General features: G+C 36.4%; 1 protein-coding gene across 1 annotated transcript in view; it reads left to right on the plus strand.

Annotated features, from left to right (window-relative positions):
* Positions 1-11,659, plus strand: part of FBXO4 (F-box protein 4) — a 406,375-nt gene extending 394,716 nt beyond the window's left edge. The window contains exons 16-17 of the transcript XR_010941939.1: positions 4,822-4,957; positions 7,592-11,659. The gene's annotated coding sequence lies outside the window, so the exon portion shown is untranslated. The remainder of the gene's footprint in view (positions 1-4,821; positions 4,958-7,591) is intronic.
* The last annotated feature ends 13 nt before the right edge of the window (positions 11,660-11,672 follow it).

The following is an 11,672-nucleotide window of genomic DNA, read 5'->3' on the forward strand; positions in this document are numbered from 1 at the left end:
CTTTCATTCTGTCCACTGTTCAAATCTTATAATGCCACCTTATCTGTTCCTCTTGTACAATTATCCTGCAACAAAAGAATCACATTCAGGGCATTGGTGGCCAGAACAACTGGTAGAAGACTCCTGTTAAATTCAAGTCTTCCTTGTTCTCCTCTTGACTTTTACAGTAAATGTCCAAACAACTGTCAATACCTCCTATGTGGTTTCTAGAGGTCACGCATGGCTGAGTTGGATCTGCCTATAGGTTAACGTATCTGTTCTCTTAAGTCATGACTTCTACTTATATCTCTCAGAGACAAGGTTTTCCTGTCTCATGGCCACCATCTTACATAGATCACAACTTACATAGATCATCCATTAATAACAGGAACTATTTTCTTATTTAAAATTTCATGACAAACATCTAACTGCCCAGAACATAGTAAGTTCTAGATGCCAAATACATGTTTCTTGACTGATTGAATGACATTTTCTTCAGTTACTTTAGCTTTAAAGAAATCAGTTTTCAATGGCTTTCTTCTCCAGCTCCATTAGCAGCCTTCACACTGAAATAATTAGCTATTGCCTTGGGTCTTGGGAAGGAGAAACAACTTCCAGACCCTGGCTATTAATTTAGGAGGATTCATATTAGATACAGAATTAGTGTCATGCTTGATTCAGCCTTTCATGTCTTGAAACATGCCTCAGGCCACATCTGAATGCACCGAAATGCAACAGGAATTCTAGAGCTGTGCTGAATCTTGGTCATGGCCATCAGCAGAGGAGAGCATATAAAGTACATAATGTCATGCTAGACACTGTGAGGGTGAACAGAGAAGGAAGAAAGCCACTACAGTTGTCCCTACCTTTTCCCCTAATATGTTCCCAATCCCTATTCACCCATCCACCTTAAATCATTTTAATTTGTACTATCACCCAATGCACACACATACATACACACTTTCCCCAGTTGCCCAACTATATACTAATCTATCTTGACTAAAGTGTGAAAAAAATTAATTTCTTCTAATTAAGTCAAACTAATGTGAAAGTTTTTAAAAGAAAACGTTATGGGAAAGAACTAAGAGAACACAAAACAAAACAAAGAGTGTAGAAACAGATGAATTTCACAGAAACATATGTATATGAGCCAAATTTAACTCAGTTCAGTACATTTAACAGGTTAGATTGGCTGGCCCCAATTTCCTTCACTTCATGAGGAGGGAATCCTTCCAACACCGACCATATTTGCACATCAATAGTAATTTCCATGACTAGGCCTCACTCAGTGATGCAGGCACCCCTGTCAATGCTCCCTCCAGAAGATGATTTGCAATGGCTGCATGTCCTCCCATCAAAAACAAAACAAAACAACAACAACAAAAAACACTGGAAACAAAACAAAAATAAAGTACACATTTTTGTAACTCCATTCACCACCAAACTTCTTGAAAAACAAAACTAAACTCATTGCCTTCCCTCCATTTGACCCCCTGCCAGTCATCTTTATCCCACTGCACTTTGCCTCCTGCCTCTAGCACTTCTCTAGAGCTGTTCCCAGAAGGTCTGAAGCAACCTCCTGATTGCCAAACCCAATTCCCAGTTCTCTAGACTTGTTGTTTGACCCTGTTGGCCAACTCTTCATTCTTGGACCTCTTTTCCCTCGGTTTCTGTAATCCTTCTGGTTAAAATCCTACCAGATAATGTTTGTGTTTGTTAGTTTCAAAATTGACTTGAAATGGCTGATAAATAATATGAGTTTCTATTACATGCTCTCTTTCTACCACTCTGGTCATTCTCTTTGTTTCTTTCTCTGTCTCTCTTTCCGTCTGTCTCTCTCCCTGGTAGTAACTTTGTGTTTACCTATTTCTTAGATGTAGTTATTTATTCTGCCTCTATCTGCATCAGTTCCCCACTTCTCCCACAAAATTTCTTCTACTTCTGTAGCTCCAACTGTCACTTAATGAGCAGAAGCCTTCTTAACTGACCTCATAAACCCTTTATTATTGCTCCTGTTTCCCACTGTCTGCTGTCTACTGCTACATTCCCTGATGGGCTTTACCATTGCCCTGGAGGGTTAAATGGAGAGGGCAGTCTACACACCCCTTCTGCAGCCACAGGTCTTTGCATTTTAAAAGTTTACTGACTCTTTAATGCATACTTTGAATTATACCACTTTGATCTCCTCAGTCAGTATTCATCAGTCCTTCCTATAAACCATCCTGACCCTGCATTACCCTTGTCTTTTAAGATCTCTCATAGTATGTCATGCAAATTACTAGATTATAAACTCTCTGAGGTTGGAAATCAATCTTGAATACTTGTATTTGCTTAGTACAGTGCCTTGCATTAATTCATTCACAGGTTCACTTAGTTTTAACAAGGAGTATTCATTGATCACCTATTCATGCTAGACACATTTTGGGCATTGGAAGTACAGTGGTGGGTAAGACAGATACAGTCCCTACCCTCAAGAGACTAGTTCAAGAAAACAGCCATATAAAGGAAACAGGCTAATTGCAGAGAGTAGCAAGTACTATGAAGAAAAGAATGTAATGAGATAGAGACTGCTGGGGCTAACTTTATACATGAAATTCAGGAAGGCTTTCTGACATCTGAGCTGAGATCTAAGTAGAAACAAGCAAGACACACACACACACACACACACACACACACACACACACACACACACACACACAAATCCTGAGAAATAACATTCCAGATAAAGGGAATAACAAGATTAGAACAGAGAGGTAAGGAGGAGGGAGATTGTGTAGGACTGTGTAGTCCTTGAAAAGGATTTTGGATTTATTTTTAATTCAGTGGGAAAATATGAGGGTATTAATCAGAAAAGTGATGTGAATTCCAGTTTTAAAGTTCAGATTTATTTTTAATAAAATGGGAAAATATAGGAGGATACAAATCAGAGAAGTGATGTGATCTGAATTCCAGTTCTGGTTACTATGTGAGGAGCAAACTGAAGAGTGGACATAGGAGATTAGGTAAGGGGTGACACAGGAGCCCAGGTGAGGAACAATAGTGATTTGTATTAGTTTGGGACTTAGGAGATGGTGGAAATGGTTATATTTGTGATAGATTTTAGAGTTTGCTCTAACAGGATTTGAGTTAAACAAGATGGGGACTGAGAGAGTTATCACACAGTAGTTACTTAATAAAGGTTTGTTGATTGCCTCATGGCTGATGACTTCAGGTACTTCCAAGGTAAGTGATCTTCTAAGATCCTATAAGTATTGTTTAACAGTACAAAAAAAAAAAAGTTAGCCAGAAATATATATATGATTCCTACCAAGGGAAGAAGTGGTATTTCAATTCCAGCCTAAGTCCAAATGCCACAACCCCTACCCCCATTCCCACCACATATTTCTATATTTCTCAGGAAAATAATTAAGCATTTTTAAGTGGATTTAAAGGAAATGTAGAATGAAATCTGTGAATATGTGTATGTAGAGTTATCTGCCTTTGTCTTTGGGCAGGTCTTTTTATGTTTCTAAGCACACAAAAGACCTCAGACTCTTTAAATGAATTGACAGTTTAACCTGAATCATTTAAAGGGTCACTTGAAGATGATGAGAAGAAACTTTGCTTTGACCAGCTCATAAATGCACTTTTAGTAGTTCTTTAAAGTTGTGAGAGTTTTCTCTACAAATGAACAATTTTTATGTAAGTTATTTTAAGAATCTCCTAAATGGCTCCCAGCATGTCTGTTGTCGCAAGGATAAAATAAAAATGCTTAGAGGGAAAACTTTAGTGACTTGAAAAAACACTTAAATAAGAGTTCAATTTGTAGTAGTTTTCAAAGCTCACCAGGCCTACAATATGCTTCTGACCAAGTTTGCACTGACTCTTCCTGCAGTAACTAAGCATGCCTCTGCTCTCTTAGGCACCTTCAATTCCAATGATGTATATATGTATCTAAGTATGTATGTATGTATCTGTCTAATGGACTTTTTGGAGTTTTTTAAAAAACAATTTTAGATTTACAAAAGAATTACAAAATTTTACAGAATTTCTCTATACCATTCCCCCAGTTTTCTCTAATGTTTACATTTTACATAACCATAGAATATTTATGAAAACTAAGGAATTAATCTTGGTATGATTAACTAATAAACAGAGCTAATTCAGATTTTACCAGTTTTTTTTTTCCATTGACTCTCCTTTGTCTATACCGTGGGATCCTAAATTATACTTAAATCAGCAAAACTCCAGCCCCACAGGCCAAATCTGGCCCACTTTCTGGTTTTGTAAATAAAGTTTTTATTGGAATACAGCCATGATCATTTATTTCCTTATTATCGCTGTCTACTTTTACACTAAAATGATGGTGATGAATAGATGTAACAAAGACTATATGGCCTACAAAGCCTAAAATATTTACTATCTGTCTCTTTACAAAAATATTTGCTCACCCCTGATTTAGATGTAATGTCTCCTGGTCTCCTCCAATCTATGACAGTTCCTTAGTCTTCTCTTATGTTGCATGACCTCGACACCTTTGAAGAGTACTGGTCAATTCTTTTGAAGAATATTCCTCAACTTGGGTTTGTCTAATGTTTCTTATAATTACCTTAAGGCTATGTATAATTGGGAAGGGTACCATAGGAGTGATGTGCCCTTCTCAGGGTTTCTTATCAGGAATCATGGTAGCTATTAATACTGGGGATGTTAACCTTGATCATCTGGCTAAGGTGTTAACTTACAAAATAGTAATTTTCCTTTGTAATTACTAAATATTTTGAAAGAGATATTTTGAGATTATGCAAAAAACCTGAGGTTTTTTTTTTTACTTAATAAGAGTTTTATTTTTATCCCATTTTATAGGTTGAAGAATGCCTCATCTGATATAAAACAAATGGTTAAAAGTGAAACACACTTGGATATTACTGCTGATCTCAGAAAGAAACTCCATGGGGCTAAGAAAGAAAAATTAGAAATAACAACTAAGCACAATGCAGAGGTAGAATTTATTTTCTTCTCAAATAATGTTAAAAGTAGGGTTTGATTATTTTAGATTCATTTCATATTAGAAAATCCTTGTTTTAACATTTATCACTATAACATTCTTGTGTTTAAAAAGGGAATTATAATAAAACAGATGGTTTTTAAAATACAGTGGAATTGTATAGGAGTATTAAATTAGAAATTTAATCAACTATTATGTTTTTTGGTATGTTGTCTTAATTTTATTTTAATTAGTGTTATACTTGATCAGAAGTGTTAATTGATGAATGCATTTGGTGACTAAGGGATTTGTAAATTAGACATTTTGGACAAAAATCCTGTTTTGATTAAACTTTAGCCAATAGACTTAAGCAAACATAATGGACTTGCCAACAGCAATTCTTAGTATGATATTCTAATGGTGATTTTTAAAATTTCCTTCATTCCTTTTACATGTATTAATTGTACTTCTTATGTAAGGAAGAGTTGTCACTTCTAGGTCATTTATTTATTTATATATATATATTAGTATGAACTCATGGATATATATTTTATTTTATTTATTTTGTTCTTTGGGTTATAATTTTTTTTTACTCAAGCTGTTCTAAATTTGCGCATTGGGAACTTTGTTAGAATTCTAAAACTGCCCTTTTGATACGCCGCAATTCTTTTGCATGTGTGTGTGTGTGCGCGCTTCGTTTATTTCAGACACCACAAGATGCTCAAGCTAATCTTGTGTTTTCCCTGACTCAGTCCTGGAGCAAACCAGTTTTCCAAGGAGTTCTGGTTGCTTTTACTGGAGAATGACATTTAGAAAATAAGTTCTGGGTGTTAGCTGTGCTCATTGCTACTGGGATATCACTATTTTAGCCACTCTCAGTGGATAAAGATAATATATTAACTCATTTATTTATTTACTTTCTTATCTGTATACATATTTAAAAACAAACATGAGTCCATTTTGATGCCTCTGACACCAATCCACCTCTATAGGGTTTATTCTACTTTCTTTCTCTCCTCATTTGTAACTTCTTTCTCTGAAAGTGAGAAACCTGGCTCTTATTATCTATAACATATACACTTAATTATCAACTGTAGTATAAAAAAATAAGTAGTTTCAGAATTCCCATCCATATCCTTGTGAGAAATAAATTTTCCACCTGTAGTGAAATGTTTGTATACACTTATCTTTAGACTTACAGTGTTCAGTCAAAACACTGTTCCCCAAAATTATTTTGGTCAGCTCCTTTCCTTCCATCTCTTTCTTTTGGTTTTGTGATTTATCTGTTGTATTTTGTTGGTTAGAAGCAAGTCACAGGGCTTCCCTGGTGGTGCAGTGGTTGGGAATCTGCCTGCCAGTGCAGGGGACATGGGTTCAAGCCCTGGTCCAGGAAGATTCCACATGCCCCAGAGCAACTAAGGCTGGGTGCCACAACTACTGAGCCTGTGCTCTAGAGCTTGTGAGCCACAACTACTGAGCCCACGAGCCACAACTACTGCAGCCCACATGCCTAGAGCCCTGCTCCACAACAAGAGAAGCCAGGACAATGAGAAGCCCACGCACCGCAGCGAAGAGTAGCCCCCGCTCACCTCAACTAGAGAAAGCCCGTGCACAGCGATAAAGACCCAACACAGCCAAATATAAAAACAAATAAATAAATCAATTAAAAAGAAAAAAAGAAGCAAGTCACAGTCCCCACCTCTAGGGAATAAGACGCCCAAGGACAGAGTGTTTCTCGTGGATTCCTCTAGTTTCCATCCAAACACTTAGAACTAATAGCTCCACAGATTTTATTATTAGGTCATGCTTGTGTTTCATTGGTTAATCTTTTTTTTAGAAATTTATTCAGCTTGATAATAGAAAATCAAAATGACTGCACTGTAGCATGGACATCCAGTCATTTCAACTCTTTTGACAACTGAGGCATTTCCCTAGACAATTGCCTTGACTCGGCTAAAACTGACTCAGGCACTTCCATGCAGACAAAGCCCAGGAGGCCATAAGTGTCCTCCTGTAGCAGATAAACTCTGCTAGTTTATCTATCTATCTTTCCTTTAATATCAATTCCTCCTCAGGTCAAACCGAGAGAAAATAGAAGGCAGGTGTTCTAAGAACAACTGTCTGATTTTTACGCAGCTTACATTTTTTTCCTGGGCCCCATTTGCTTCACTTAGGTATTGGATACATGAACTAAAACTAATTTTTTGTAGTCATAATATATAAGCTAGGACCATGATGAAGTTTAATATGCATACTTTCCACATTATACTTTAGGATAGATGTGGCTGTCCCTAAATTTGTTTGTCTCTCCCAGTCCTTATGGGAAAACATATGCAAAGCATTTGGGGATTATTGCCAAGTAGAACTGGGACCCTGCTTGAATGAAATGAAGAACAAATCCGCTAAGAGAAGGCAATAGGCTCACCGTGAACTGAGCAAACCAAGGAATCATGCCTTGCCTTGGGGTGGAACAGAAGAGGGAGGAGGTTTATTTGCCCATTAAACCCGAAGTAGGTTTAAATGATTTAGGGGAAGCTATTGAACATCAAGTCTGCCATTAGATAAAAAGCATCACTGCTACAATTTGCTGCATAGAGAACTTGTAAGCATAACTCTGAGAGGTCCGCTCACTCACTGATTTCACACCAGGCCCGTGACCAACTCTGGGTTCAGCCCTGCACTTTGAAGGGTATGAAAGAAATGTAAGAGAAGACCCTGCCATCAAAGGACTTTGGAGACTCACCATCTACTTTCTTCATGGTCTGCCGCCATATGGTGATAAGGAATAACCTTGATTAGAAGGCACAGCCTCTGTGAAAGACCAGCAGGGTTAACTGTAAGTAGAGTCTGAATCTTTGCATATTTTTAAAGTGGAATATACATGGAAATTAAGGTAAGTCAGTGCTGCTTAGGACAGTCAAGATGGCTGAAGCAAAGAAAGAAAAGAAATACAGACAGACCCTTCAACTGCTGACAGTTTTTGAAGGTATAGGAACCAAACAGCACATGAACCAAAAGAGCCCTTACGTTCTACTTTCAAGTAGAAGCAAATCTGGCACTGAAGTTGAGGCAAGCGAAAATTTCCTAAGATCAAACAGCTGAAAAAGTGGCACTGGAACGAGAGGCACTCTTTGAGTGTTTTTTAATGTATTTTCAGCTGTTTGAATTCTCGATTGGAATGAAAGACACAAGAGTGAAAAATCTTAGAGCTGCAAAAATGCTAAAAGGAGAAAGGAATAATCGGCTGCTGCTATCTTCGTCCTTAGCATCGCTCACATGGACTCCTACAACTGCCAACTACCTGTACTGTCCATTTTCGCTTTTGCAACAATTCACCCTTCATACAGCCTTCAAAACAATCCTTTAAAAAGGTACATTTCTCCCTGCTAACAAACTTTCAAATGGCTTTCCATTACACTTTAATGGCTTGTCTTCATCTTCATCTAATTCCATGGCTGTCCTTTCTCACTATGGTCCAGTCACACTGGACTTTTTTATTATTCCCAGAACACCAAAAGCTTTTTGCTTTGCAATTCCTTCTGTGTGTACCATTCTCTCTTCAGCTCTTCATACCTGCTCATCTTTTAGCTTAAGTGTTATTTCCAGAGGGAAGGTTTCCTTGCCCAGACTCTAAGTAGCCTCCTCAGGGTACTCTGTACCATAACACCCCATTTATTGACTCATAGAAAAGATTCCAAATTGTAATTATTTAATTTATACATTTTTATATTACATTGTTATCTTTCCCCTCCATTAACCAATGGAGAGGTGCTGCCCAACAGAAGCTGTGACATTTGGTAGAGGAATGCAGCCTCTGTCCCAGCTGAGGCCTGGTAGAAAGGGAACAGGGTGAGTAAATACACCACCACCACCACCCCCCCACTCCTCATTCCTTCTGATCTTTTACTGGTTCCTTTTGACAGCCAGACCAGGGGGCAAGAGAAACTGGACAATGCAGTCTATAGAGGTTGGCTTTCTGAGACACATAGTAGGACAGGGAAGGGCTGAGGGACAAATGGAGCTGAAGGGCAAATGGAGACTACCCAGCACATAGATTGAAAATAGAACAAAGTGAGTTTAATGGGAATTCAAGAAGAAATGTATAGAGCATACTGTGCAAAGTCTGTGATCAAAGAAACAACAGGAAAATAAAATATTTCCTGAACTGAAGAAGGATTTGAGTCTATGAATCAAAATACTCATCAAAGAACAGAAATGCAAGGGCTTTAAAAAATGTGCTATCCAGATACCATCCCTTAAAACATTACTTAAAAATATGCTAGAGCTATCCAAGAGAGGAAACTAAATAAAGAACTCAAGAATGAGGAAAATAAATGAACTGTGGATAAACATTAAAACTCACAAACCAGAGACTTTAAAAATATCAATAAGTCATTTTTAAATGTTCAAAAATTCCAATGCAAATATTAAAAATAAACTTGTAAAACATAAGAATCTTATCAAATAGATTCTCAATTTGAATAATAGATGATGTCAATAAAACTGAGAAATTGAGAGAGGAAGAAAAGAGGAAAATTATTTTACAAATGTGTCAATGGAAACCATTGCATTCTTAGTATTCATAATCACAGAAAAATAGATCTAATTTTTCTAATAAAAATAATTCCAAAGAGTGTATCTTAGAAATCAATTGAATAAAAAGAAAAAACAAAACATAATCAAATACCAGAGTAAAAAATAACCTCTAAGAAGCATTAATGCAGAAAGACATACATAATCCTAAGCAAAACTGGGCTGACACTCTCTATTGAAAAACAAAGACTAATGAATTTGTCAGATTCCATCTTATGGTCTTTGAAAAGAAAGGCTTAAAAGTGTAACATAAAGATTTAAATTAGAAAGATATCTTTAGGTAAGTGTAAAAAAATAAGCAAAAAACAGTGACCATTTTATTATAAGAAACAACCTAGAATTCAAGCCTAAAAGGACTCGATTAAGTGAAGAAAGGTCAACACTTTATATTGATTCAAGGTATCCCAAAGAAGAGATCATAATCATGAAACTTTGTGGAGCAAATATCAGGTCATTGAAATATACAAAGAAGTGATTGGAAAAGAGAAGTCCTTGAAAAAACACTTTAGTGGGAGACTTAAGCAGACCACTTTGAAATACAAAGAAAAAATGACATAGCTGATTTAAACAATATAAGTAGTAAAGATGTTCTATAAATTAGATTAAATGCTGTAATTTGAGAATACATGTTACAGTAAACATTATTTCCTAGTCAAAAAAAGAATTGACAATGTTAATACTAGTTAGCTAATATGAGTTTAGTTCCGTTTCAGGCCAGCCATCATGCCAAGGTTTTTTTGGCATCTATCATCTCATTTAATCCCCACAATAATACAATGAGATAGACATTATTAAACCTATTTAAAGAGGCAGAAACTGAAGCTTAAAGAACTTATCTAATCTGTGTCCCCAAAATCACTATTGTAGTGGGAAAAACAGAATTCTAACTCCAGCATGTGTGACTCAGAGCTTCCTCCTAACCACTTTAATATACGCTTTCCCAGAATATTTCATTCTAATTAGAAGAAGCTGATCAGGGCATATTCTCTGAGCACAAAGCAATAAAATTAGAAATTAAACTTCAATAAAAGATAGTTTTAAAAGCTCTCTTAATTAATCTTTGTTTGGGTCAAAAAGAAGCCCAGAACAAGCTAATGACTCTGAAAACACTACATTAAAATAATATATGAGAAGTCCCCAATAAATTTATAGCCTTAAATTATTTTATTCTTAAAAACAAGAGAAAAAAATGAATTATGCACTTAATTCCAGAATTTAGGAGGAGGAGGAGAAGCAGAAGGGGAGTGCAAAAAACATACCTAAGGGCAGAAATTAATTAATTAGAAAATCGTTTTTTAAAGTGAGAGATAATCGATGTGAAAATGCAAGTGCTGCATACACACACACAATGAAACAAACTTTTCAGGAAACAAAGTTTAAACTTACTACGTGATACACTCTGATGTTTCCAGTTTCTTTAACAGCTTTGTTGAGGTATAATCGATAAATAATAAACTATACATATTTAAAGTATACAGTTTAATACGTTTTGAAATATGGGTACACTTGTGGAGCCATCAACACAATCAAGAGAATGAAAATATCCAATACTATCTAAAGTTTTCTCGTGCCCTTTTGTTATCCCTTCCTCTCCCTGGTCATCCTTCCCCCCATCCACAGAAAACCACTGACACGCTTTCTGCCACAACAGGTTAGTTTTCATTTTCTAAAGTTTTCTAAACATGGACTCATGAAGGATGCACTTTTTGGCCTGGCTTCTTTCACTGCTTATGTAACCATTCTGAGAGTTATCTGTGTTGTTGTATGTGTCAGTAGTTCAATCTTTTTTTGTTAATATTCCATTGTACAGATATACCACAATTTGTGTATTCATTAACATGCTGGTATGGATTTGGGTTGTTTCCAGTTTGAGTCAATTACAAATAATGGATGACAACTGGGAGGGGAATTGGACTCAAGAACAGTTTTTCTCCTTAATATAATAATTGTGACTATATGTCAGGAATGAATCAGGAGAGAGCAAAAATTAATAGCAGGAGAGAAGGGAGACAGCAATGTCCTGAGTGAGGTGACATGGAATCTTGTGCACAAGAAGGGAGTCTGGCCTTAGTAGGAGTGGAAAATTGATTGATCATGACAGGTGTACGTGGACAGTTGCTGGAAGGTGGGTAGGTGT

The sequence above is a fragment of the Pseudorca crassidens genome, chromosome 3 (assembly GCF_039906515.1).
Source record: "Pseudorca crassidens isolate mPseCra1 chromosome 3, mPseCra1.hap1, whole genome shotgun sequence".
In the NCBI taxonomy this organism is placed as follows: Eukaryota; Metazoa; Chordata; class Mammalia; order Artiodactyla; family Delphinidae; genus Pseudorca; species Pseudorca crassidens.